We start from the raw sequence: 11,315 nt of genomic DNA, 5'->3' as shown, positions 1-11,315 counted from the left end.
TTAAGGTTACATGAATTCGTTGGACCGTCCGTATCAAAAGTTTGGATAGATTTAAACAAAAAAAAAAAACACCCTTTGAGGAAAGTCTGGTAATTGTATAATTTGCGCCAATCGTGGAAAACACGAATGAAATAACGTCCGTACTGTGCGATAGAAGCGAATCATCCGCAGAGAAAATTTGAATCCACGCAATTGCTAATTTCTTAGCCGAGTCTAATGTTTGGGGCTCATTTTGTTGTCTAACCAGATTCCCACAAATTTCGAACATTCAAGAAACTTTACATCACAGTATAGTTATAATGCGCATATGCAAATGTTGACGAGCATTCGTTGACCTGTATTTACAAAAATACGTTTTTATCCGTATTTATAAAATTTTACCAAGGCGATACCGGGAGATTTTTGTCGCGAACAAAGAAGCCTCGAAAAATTAAAACAGAACAGAAAACACGAGAATTTGAATATCTTGAAAGTTCCAATTATAAAACCTCTTCTAAAATTATTGATATCTTAGTGGTTTGTCATTCAAATTTGCTAGCAGATGTGTTGCGTAATTGGTGTTCACCGTGATTGGCATGAGAACGAAATTGGTGAATGGCTTTTTTTATCTTCATCTAACTTTCATCCTTAATAGTTAGCGATCTTACTTCGGCCGTCAAACGCATCCTTGGTGATCAATTATCGCGGAACCGTGTCGACTAGACATAAATAAATACTATTAATATGTATTCACGCTTCGTGACCGCGGCAATTTACGATCGGATATCACGGGCAAACCTGCTTGGCACACGCGTTTGAGAGCGTTAAGCTAATTTAGAATAAAATAAATGATCCACCAAACGTCGCATTTGATCTGAAGTTTTATCCACCGAAACCTTATAAATCTATCGCATAGGCTCCCAAACTGGATTCCGGCATATAGCTTCCTGCTGGCTAATTACCGGTATCGGTATTACGAGTAATTAATCAAACTCTCGAGCGTGTAATTTTCTCCGCTTAATCACAAGCGCCTGCGTAAAGTGTCCGTGTAATTAATTCGGATCGAATTCCGTCCGTGCTTCGCGATCCGTCTACAATGTATGATAACATCAAAGCGCAATCTTCATGGTCCAAATTACAGGTGTAAACGTGAACTTTTTTCGGTCGGTTTGAAACGAATTTCATCGTCTCAAACTGGATTGAAGAGGATTGAATTTATAAAATCGAAAAAACGTTGCGGGTCACTTTTTCAATCAGCTTGTATGTGGATTAGATTTTGAAGAAGAGGAATAAAAATTGTCAGAAAAATTCGATTTACCCAACCGGTATGTATCGTCTGACTGCATAAAATTCTCACCCGTATGATGCACCGTAGGTGATACTTTACCAAAGTCGATTCACACCCCGAGGCGCTTGCGCGGGATGAATTCCTTCGAGAATCAATCTTGAATATTCGTCACGCTTCCTGATGCGGCCGGTTTGTAACGCTCCCGAAAATTGGTGTTTGAAAAATCGTCTTTAACGCGCACATAATCGAGCGTATCGGATATCAGCTAACCACAGACTAGCCGATGCGTATGCCGCGTGCAGTTCAATTGATGTAATAGCTGCAGCGTAATGCATGCCGGACAAGCTGAATCTGAGGATATCCTCTCACGAATCTCAGGGACGTTCCAACCTCGAGAAACGTGAGAATCATTGCCCTCTGCGTTTCAGGCTTTGAAAAATTCTTCTCGTTACAAACAATCAGAATACCGTTCTAGGAAATTGGCGTTATTTTCTCAAAAGTGTCGGAGACATGTTATTTAGATGGGTAAAACTCTGTGATATTTTTCCAAGGGTCCTGATACCTCTCAGCACGGCCCTGCCTAATTCTGCACTTCGGGAACACGGCTTCAGGGTTTGCCACTAATTATTGAGGGCCTCGACTTTGTAAGGACAAAATACAGGATACGCGTCGAGGAAAATGCTGGATGATTATTTCACACGGGTGGTTTATTCGTTAAATCGACGCGAGTCACGATCAGGAAACGATTAAGAAAGCCCCAAATTTCATCTCCAATTTGCAACATTTGCGGTTTTAATGTTTTACTGCCTTCAAATTTCATACCGGCATCGGGAGATAATCGTGCTTACCGTTGAGTGTTCTTACAATAGTAAAGTCGTTTATTGAGAGATTAGTTTTGAGATCAGCGACGTTTTAGGTACTCAAAACGAAGACGCAGCCTTTTCCAAGCATTTATTTCACCCCTCGTCATTTCTGGTACAACATGATAATCCGCGTCTCGACGGTTTGCCTGATTAACTATTTTCTCGTAGAATTAATTCCGCCCTCTGCGCACGCTTTGAAACACGCATTAGCTCAATCGTTCCAAGCATTACGGAATTGCACAAACACGCGAGTTCTTCACCGACTTCGCTCAGCGGGCACTTAGTGCAGATATCAATCAGAGTCGAAAGGTCCGCACGTATTATGACTGCTTGCGAGCGAGCTCACCACCTCCACCTTCGTTACATGCGGTAGTGACCAGGAAATTTCACTTTCCTGCGATGATATTATTACACCGGTGTTTTCCTCCGTGTAACTGCAGAGCGCAACGTATCCTCTCGCTCCTTTCTCTTCTGCCTTATCCGTACATCGTAATTATCCTTCGAGGTGTGTCCTAAAACTTTACGAGCTAATTTTCATCGCGTGTTTACTTGAGCCAACGTGCCGTGCGTGACAATTCTGCAACTCGTGCAATCGCCTCCGTGGACCGGAATTTATTATCCTTGAGATATCGATCTTCCATATCCTATACGACAGATGTGATTCCATTGTGTTGTTTGCGTTTTTACTCATGGACCGGACACGATGTGGGCTTGACGTACCGCGCTGTGTCCCTTAACGCTTATCGAAACTGTCTACTTGACTGCATAACCAGTTTTTCCGGGCACCCGTGTGCTTATAACGAACCTCGCGAATAAAGTCACGGGTGAGAAGTTACCTGAATGAAGGGAAACATGTCTACTTGTAAGATTTTGCCTACGCCATATTCCACCGCACGTGTTGCTTTGACGTACCAAGGGTGTTTTCATTTGAATAATTGTCAGGTGAGAACGGATTTTATTCCTTTTATTTTGTTTATTTTTGTAATCGAAATGTTGGTTTTCACGATAACATTCGCGCTGAAAAAAAAACCCTTACTATGAATATTTATATTGAGCCACTCGACATGCAACGAGGCGGGCGGAATGAAATTAATATATCTGTCATAACGCTCCGACTACGTAATATATTTCAGGCAGTACGTGGAACGGTGTCGATTACAAATCCTGCGCGTTCTTGTACGCGATCGTGGAATATTTTGTGAAATCAAAGTATGTTGTACGTATATTTTATAAAGCTCGAGACAAGAATGCATTTAAATGCGAACGAAAGAATGGAATGAAATAAAAAATAAAAAGAAAACTCGTGTGAAACCACTGCGGCAGAATTCCGTGAGGTTCTGTGCATTTAAGGCGAATGTCCATTTACGATTTACGGAGTTATTATAACGCGGTATAATCATCATTACGCACAAACACGTACGGTCTAGGCAATGAAAATAAAAGAAAGAGAAAACGTTGGTAGTTTTATCCGACGTGTGTAAGTCATCTACATTTATACTGTATATTCGTAGGATGCAAATTATGATGGGAAGTCGAGGCTAGAGGGAGAAACTAATTATTGACACGGGGAATAGAGTCTTGCGTGTTTCTTTGATTCCTTTCAGCTAGCCTGTGTAACATGTTAATAACGATTACGAATCTTCCAATTCCTAACTTTCATCGTTATATATTAAAACTGCTTGGCTACACGAAGATATAGCTAAGATATGGAACAGAAAATTTTACACTCTGCACCATACGGTATAACATTCCTGCAGGAATTTGTACTTGTGGAGCGATTTATCAAACAAAGCTGGTTGGGATAGAATACATAGTGGCGGTCAAAGAGAAGGAGACAGCAAGAGAGAGAGAGAGAGAGAGAGAGAGAGAGAGAGAGAGAGAGAGAGAGAGAGAGAGAGAGAGAGAGAGAGAAGAACCGGAGTAAAGGTGAACAGGATTTGGAAAATATTCAGGCTTCAACGCTGAAGGATTTTTGTGATTTATTGTGGGTATCGAAAAGGTACAATGGCCTCGGCCTCCGAATCTCTGGAGCATTGGCTTCCGGGCAAATTACAAAATACGCTTCGTGGGTCGGTCAGAGTGACGTAATTGCGTGTATCGGCTCAAAACGGGAGTAACGCGAGTAGTTGCGGAATGATGGAATAGTGGGATCGCCCAGAACTAGAAAGTTTTTGGAAACCTCAAGGTGTCCAAATTTTTGTGAATACCGTAACGTTAGAAATACCCTGATTATTATTCACGAGATCTGATGTTATCATGACTGAAGATTTTCGCAGGATTTGTGAAAGATCGTGAATAGTAGATTGGATTGAAACCGTTGAACCATTGCGTTGGTTGGACATTTTATTGTAAGATTTACATTTCCTTCTTGTAATACGGTCTGAATCTGCGGTTTCCGATTCTTCAAACTTGCGCAATTGGCACAGGTCACGTTGTTTGGTGAAGAATATTTTTTCTCTATCACACGAATACCTATTTAATAATCAAATTTATTTATATTCATTAATTTTTCATCAAGCGATGATTATGAAAGGGAAAATACGCGAAACGGAGAGAAAGATACAGATGCGTTTGTTCTTGTACAGCGTTAATTATCCGTTGGAGAAAAAGGTCAAACTGGTTTAGGCACACGAGCTTGCCACCTGTCACGAGTAAGGTTATTACACAGCTGCACGGTATAGAAATTTAACGTAAAAATTTGCACGCGAATACTGCAAAGCAGGTCAGTGCGTTGAACTATATACATATGCAATAAACATTTCGACGTCCATTCGCAATGTGATTGCCAATTAGAATAATGTGTTAGGCGAATGGTTGGGTAGGTGAATATGTTTAATTGTTACGAAACACGGAAACTCTACCAATTTCATTAGCCGAATGAAATACCAGGCGTTAATTCGCGACATTTCCGCCAGACTTGAGTCTCTCTCGCGGAAGATGCGCTCGGCCGAAGTAAGATGATCTCTGCGAAAAACGGCGCGGCAGATGTGAAGTTTAAACAAGTTTTACTCCAAAGAAAGACAGAATTTTGATTTCATGTTACGAGGATCTGCTTGCGCAACTCTGCAACGATCGGCGACCTTAGCCACGCGCATGTCGATTTGATTGATCTCGTTTATTAGGAGTCGAACGTGTCCGTATCGTTCCGTAACCCAATACCCCCATTTGATGTGTAACAAGTGTTCCGCACGGTAGATCAACAACGGGTGGTGGAAAAATCCTTGGAGGTTGGAACGTGTGAAGCGTGAATAGGTGGGGTAAAACTCGGCTCGAATATTGAGACTTCGCAAAGTCATAAACCCGTCCAGACTCGGCCTACTTAGGGCAAAATTGTGTAGCATACGAGGTGCGGCTCGGGTATCACGATTTAATAGCGTAACGCGCGTTTAATCACTTGGTGGAAATAATTATAGCCAATGTTGTTATAATATACTTACTCCCATCGATTACTACACTTTGTGATACTGTCGATTCCGATTCCTCGCTGTTTCTCATACTTGTACGAATTGACGGTTGAAGCTATGGATGCGGTTTCAAGTTTGAGGAGAAAAAAAAAAAAAAAAAATTATTAGACAGCAGAGGAAATAATTTGTGAGAATTAATTCTTGGGGTGATTAGATTCAGATTTATAGTTTCGTTGGAACAAGGTACGTGGTAGGAAATTCATTGCTACAAAGTTAATTGCCAAACTGTGGTGATTGGCAGATCTATATTATACACTATATTATCGCATGGGTTGGGCAACTTTTTCACTTCTCTATTGGCCTAATCCGGACGTAAGCGATTGCTGAATGAGGGGAATAATTCGGGTCTAATCAGGCATCGCACGCAGAAGCACTTCAATATCGATATTCTTAAAACCTTGGCGGGTGTGATGGATTGAATATTTCGGTCTAATAATCAATGGCCATTAACCGGCACCAATTTGAAATTCTATGAATACATTACCGTGTATTTAAAACAGGTTAATAACCAGTTCCAAATCCAGTCAACTATGACGATCAGCAACTCGCTTATGCCAATACCATACCATGCACACGAATTATTACTTTCTCACAATTTTTACCTCTCACTCTCTTTTACTGTATTAGTTCGAATATGTATATCCAAGTCGGGAAGTGAGACTAAGACAGGCATGGAAGTCGTCAGGTAGCTGCAACGCCGTTGGAATTCCAGAGGCATGCGTGATTCAAATGATCGACCATCTCGAATGACATGAAAACCGATTTCCGGTCACGCTTTGCAAGACGGGTTCTAAACGGAAACGATCTTCCCTTCGCCATTTCTGAATTTCCACTAATAGTCGAGTGATTGAATAAGCCGCAGTTGTATGAGAGAGAAAGCCGGTATATGCAAAGCTAGATATTACAGTAAATCTACATTCGTATCGTTCACATTCGATCTCTGCATATTTGCATACTGTGCGCGGAAATAAAGATCTTTATGCGCGCACCTGACTCTGTCCACGATCCACGACAGCTCTATGACGTTAATACCGTATAATACTGTTGGTGGAAATTATGAAATCGTTAACGGTACTTGAGGGAAAGTTATTCAAATATAATGCCAGCAGTGTGCCGGGTGTTAATTTTGGTAAAGTATCCAGTATCGTCAAAAGTGTGACTTTTGACTCGTATGTAAGTGTGAAAAATATCTATTGGTCTAGGTCTAGGTTTCTATATAATGGTGCTAGAAATCTGTTATATTAAAATGACCAGCGGTATGGCAAACATTGATCATATAAATGCGTCACGAACATTATTTCAAACCTTTTCCCGTGGCCTGTTAAAATAGATGAAAAACAGCTTGACAGCCTTGCGATATTTGTTCCAATGCACCGATTTGACATTGTTCGTTATTTCTGACAATATTCTTTTACCCTTTACATTTATCATTTTACTTCAATATTTTTAATAATTTAAATTAACTCTCTGATCTTTATACACTCAACATCCTTACTTTCTCGGTTATCACAATGATAACAAAATACGGTTTAACTTGACAATTAGCGCAAAATAAAAATTGTGTCACAGTAAGGACAGAGAAAAATGTTAGCGCACTCAACTTCAAACCCCCGAATCGTGCAGGACTTTTGAGAAATAGTTAACGAGCAGAAAAGAAAGGACTATAGATCATGAGATATGAATTAGAAATTTCCAACGTCGATCGAATCGGGCTTATTAACGGCCAACTAATGCTTCTAAACGCTTAATTGAAGCGATCAGACCGATTCGTTATGGACCTGCACCAACTCCGATCACCTTCGGGCTATATCTTTGACCAGAAATCGAGCCGCTGTAATCTCGACGCCTTTAAGCTGTTCAATCCACCGACAGAAGCGTCAGTCTGGTTGCCTACCCCTGGGGGTATATTTTTATTAAAAATTCATGGCTTTAATGTTTCCTCAAGGGTTTTATTTTCAATCGTATTGATCTTTCCAACATCACCAAGCTATTGTACAACTTGTGATATACTTCTTGTTTCTGTTCAATTGTTTTCATACCATTTTCACCTATACGTTTTACCTAATTTATAGTTGATTATATCATTCATAAACTTCTTGGCTGGTTTTTGATTTTTTCGCTTACCTAGTTTTTCTTTCACTTTCAGTCGCAATTAGCTGTCGTTTTTCAATGCTTTTCTCATTTCCTGTTGACAATCGTTCGGAAATTCCCAATTTTTTATGTGTTTTGATGGAAACTGGAATTCGTTTGGAGATTATAATAAAATTTTGGATGAAATTTCATATATCAAAGAAAAAAAGATTAAAAAAAAAAAAAAAAGCCATAGCCATTACAAAAAACAACCCGTCTCAAACTTGTCCAGAAAAGAAGATAAAACCTTTGTAAAATAATTCCGATTTTCAAATTTTACATTCATATTAGAAAATATGCGTGAATTTTTAAAAGGAATTAATTTAAATTAGAAAGAGTAATAGAATGGTTCGACTTGTTTCTCCACGTTTTTCTGCATCGCTGGATTGAAGAGGATGCAAGATGCAGGATTGAGTGCAAGAGTCGACGTAACGAAGGGACAATTAGCGCCTGTTACGTAAGAGCCGGTTGATTTTGCGAGAGTAATTTTCGTTCCTTATTTCGTGCGGGCTTTAAAGCGAATCGTCAATCCTTTTATAAGCGATAATACCACGTCAACCGTTCGATACCTGTCATTCATCTTTCGTCGATGCCTCCTTATACTTCGTCATTCAACGTTAAGTGCGTACCTGCGGTTCTTCACCGACTCAAAGCGGTCCAGCCGTACATTATACAATCACCGAGTGAAAAGTGTTTTATTTATCCGCTTCTTTTCGATACCGGCGCGAAACCCCTCGAGGCGATTTGTATTTACTCTCGCGTTCGCTGCATACATCATGAGTGTGGACGCGTGCAGGCTTGCATTCGTTAAATACCTCGGAATCACTTCGTTTTTCTCACGATACGTTTAAAGACCTCCTTTAATGGAAAATATTACGTGTGAAAATTAATTCTCTCCATATGCTTGGGACATATTTTCACTGGCTGTACAAGATCGGTATGTGGTCGCAACGGGTTGCATCAAATTTGAGAATATCCAATGGTGACATTCACAGACAATTAGTTAAGATTTTGGGACAGTCTCAAATTCGTTCCATTTTCTTATACATTGCATTGTTTCGGGACTAAAAGCCACTCGTGTCGATTGTTGCAGTATTGTTATTTGTTTTTGTTTTATTTATGATTAAATGATTTTAGAAAATTTCTCTCATTAAGCTTTTTTGAGCTTCATGACGAAAGTATTCTACTATTTTTCAAGTATGAATAAATCGTTGGTGAACAATCTATCTGGAAATATTTATTTTCAAGCCGAAAGCAGGATGTTTCTAATACAAATTCGATTCCGAAATAAAGAGAGTAAATTTTTTAATACAACTATTTCGATAGAACAAAAAATTCATTATTAAATTCTGCCACTTCTTTCACGGAAAAAAACCCCACCTTGGGTGTAAATTCGTACCCCCAACTTTTTTCTTATGGGCAATTAGCATTATCCATGAGTTGGGGATACAAATTTACACCCAAATTGGGTTTTTTTTTTTCGTGACGGTTCAAATACAATGCAATCAATTAGTATACAACACTCATCAGGCTAGAGTTTATTGGCATATTAAAATTTTTGATCTTTGAAAGTTATATAATATTCGCAACGACGAGACACTGACAGAAAATATCTGTCACACTAATTTCTTGCAGCGCGATTTTCTTCATCTAGCCAGAGAATGGAAGTACCAAGTATGCAAAGTCTTGCACCAAATGCGTAAAAAATAAATCCGTAAAATGCGTAACACTACGAGGCTTAGGTCGATAGTAGATGCAACGTCGTGCCGCGATGGTCAGTTTGGTGTTGGTGAAGTGCGCGTGGCGCATCGGCTTGCACGTAGACGGTGCATAATGACGCTCTCCAGGCGTGTACGGAGCAGGAGGTACGGGTTTATATATCCGTAGGAATGGCACGCGTATGGGAAACGGGGTGGGAGAAGAGACGCGCGCGCCGGCGCGCGCCTCGCTTCGCACGCTGCGCAACACACGCGCGTGCGTCTTGAGCGCAGCGCACGCGTGTCGGTGCGTTGCCTTGCGTTGCGTTGCGCTGCGTTACGTTACGTCCGAGGAGGCGACGCCGGGTTCTTTTCGATGTGTATTTTGGGACAGCGGAGAGGAGAGAAAGAGGAGAGAGGAGAGAGCGGAGAAAAGAGGAAGGGAGATTGAGAGAGTCCGGCAGCAGGTGCATTGCACGTCCAACGCGAACGTAGCAGTTTCGTTTCCTTCCTTTCGTTTCGTTCTACCGCAGCTCCTTGGCTGCCTTCGCCGCGCCTCGTTCGCTGCTCCTGATGCACCCGAAACGATATTTATTACACTTTCAAAATACGAACGGTCCAGTTTTACGAGTTTCGCGTTTCAATGATCGGTTCATTATCTTATACAGAATTGCCACTTTTTTCCACACACAGACACACACACACACACTTTTGGAAATAATGTTCAATTATTTATTTCGACGCGAAAAAATTCACCTTGCGTAGTTATTTACACATACGCATCCACACGGACGCACATACGCTACAGTTATCGTCGCATTGGCGGACCTCGTCAATGTATACAAAGTACTCACGAAGAGCGAACAGAATAAAAAGAAATTGCCTGTCTGGTACCCCTGAATGAAATTCCAAGATTTCTCCGATCAGGACTAATGAATGATCGATTCCAACTACTGCTCACTTGCATTTTTGGCGTCGATGCGATTTCACAATTTCAGAGCAGTTCAAATGATAATTGTCTGGTTGTTTTCGAAAAAATCGTTACTTCAATTGATCGCGCTGAATAAACTCTGATGCCGCGGCAAGAGAAAAAAAAGAGCTTTGATTAGATTTGAAAAAAATTGGGCCTTACTCATTTTACTTTCACAAGCAGACAAAATTTCCCGACATTTTCTTGACTCTTGTCGCAATCATCGAAAGCTGCTGATTACCTCCTAGGTTTTTAAAATTTCAGAGATTTTCTTCCGAACACCGTCAACGCGACTACCCTACGTTTGGAAAAATATATCTAAAAAAATTTGAATAAAAAACTGTACTCCTTGATTAACACTTCTCGACAGCAGGTGTGTCGAAATATCTTCATCTTATTTTTTTTTTTGTTTTTTTCTACACCGATTCGCGTCGGCCGGTGTATAAGCGAGTGGAAAATTCGTGGATTGTGAGGACAAACGAGATGTATAAGCCGTTGTCGAGGGAAGGGTGCTGGCCGCGCTCTATTTCTAGGATAGAGGCACGATGATGCCGGCAAGGGTCGAGGGTGGGATGAAAAATCGGAAAGTAATACGTGGCAATTAAACCGGGAAGACGAGGGGGATGGAGATTCCGGACAAGGCGGTAGTGAAAAGGGCCGGGGGGAGGGGGGGGGGGGTGGGGGGAGGGGGGAGGAGACAAAGATGGAGAGGAACCGAGCCGAAATGAAAAATTTCAGTCGGTCGGAGAAGCGGGCAACTTTAACTCTGGCCGCACGGTGAACTGCAGTACAGGTGCATCGGCTAACGAGCGCGGCACCCGATGACGGCGACGAGGAAAGGGGGGAAAGAGGGTGGACGGAGGGTAAGGGGAGGTGGCGTTGGGGGGGGGGGGAGGAATTATTATCAAAGTTCGAATATTACAC

General features: G+C 41.1%; 1 protein-coding gene across 2 annotated transcripts in view; it reads left to right on the top strand.

Annotated features, from left to right (window-relative positions):
- Positions 1 to 11,315, top strand: part of LOC107222420 (achaete-scute complex protein T8-like) — a 130,414-nt gene that overhangs the window by 23,145 nt on the left and 95,954 nt on the right. The gene's annotated exons all lie outside the window — the stretch shown is intronic.

This window comes from Neodiprion lecontei, chromosome 6 (assembly GCF_021901455.1).
Source record: "Neodiprion lecontei isolate iyNeoLeco1 chromosome 6, iyNeoLeco1.1, whole genome shotgun sequence".
Classification (NCBI taxonomy): Eukaryota; Metazoa; Arthropoda; class Insecta; order Hymenoptera; family Diprionidae; genus Neodiprion; species Neodiprion lecontei.
The sequence above is the reverse complement of the archived record's forward strand: the minus strand, read 5'-3'. Positions and strand labels throughout refer to the sequence as shown.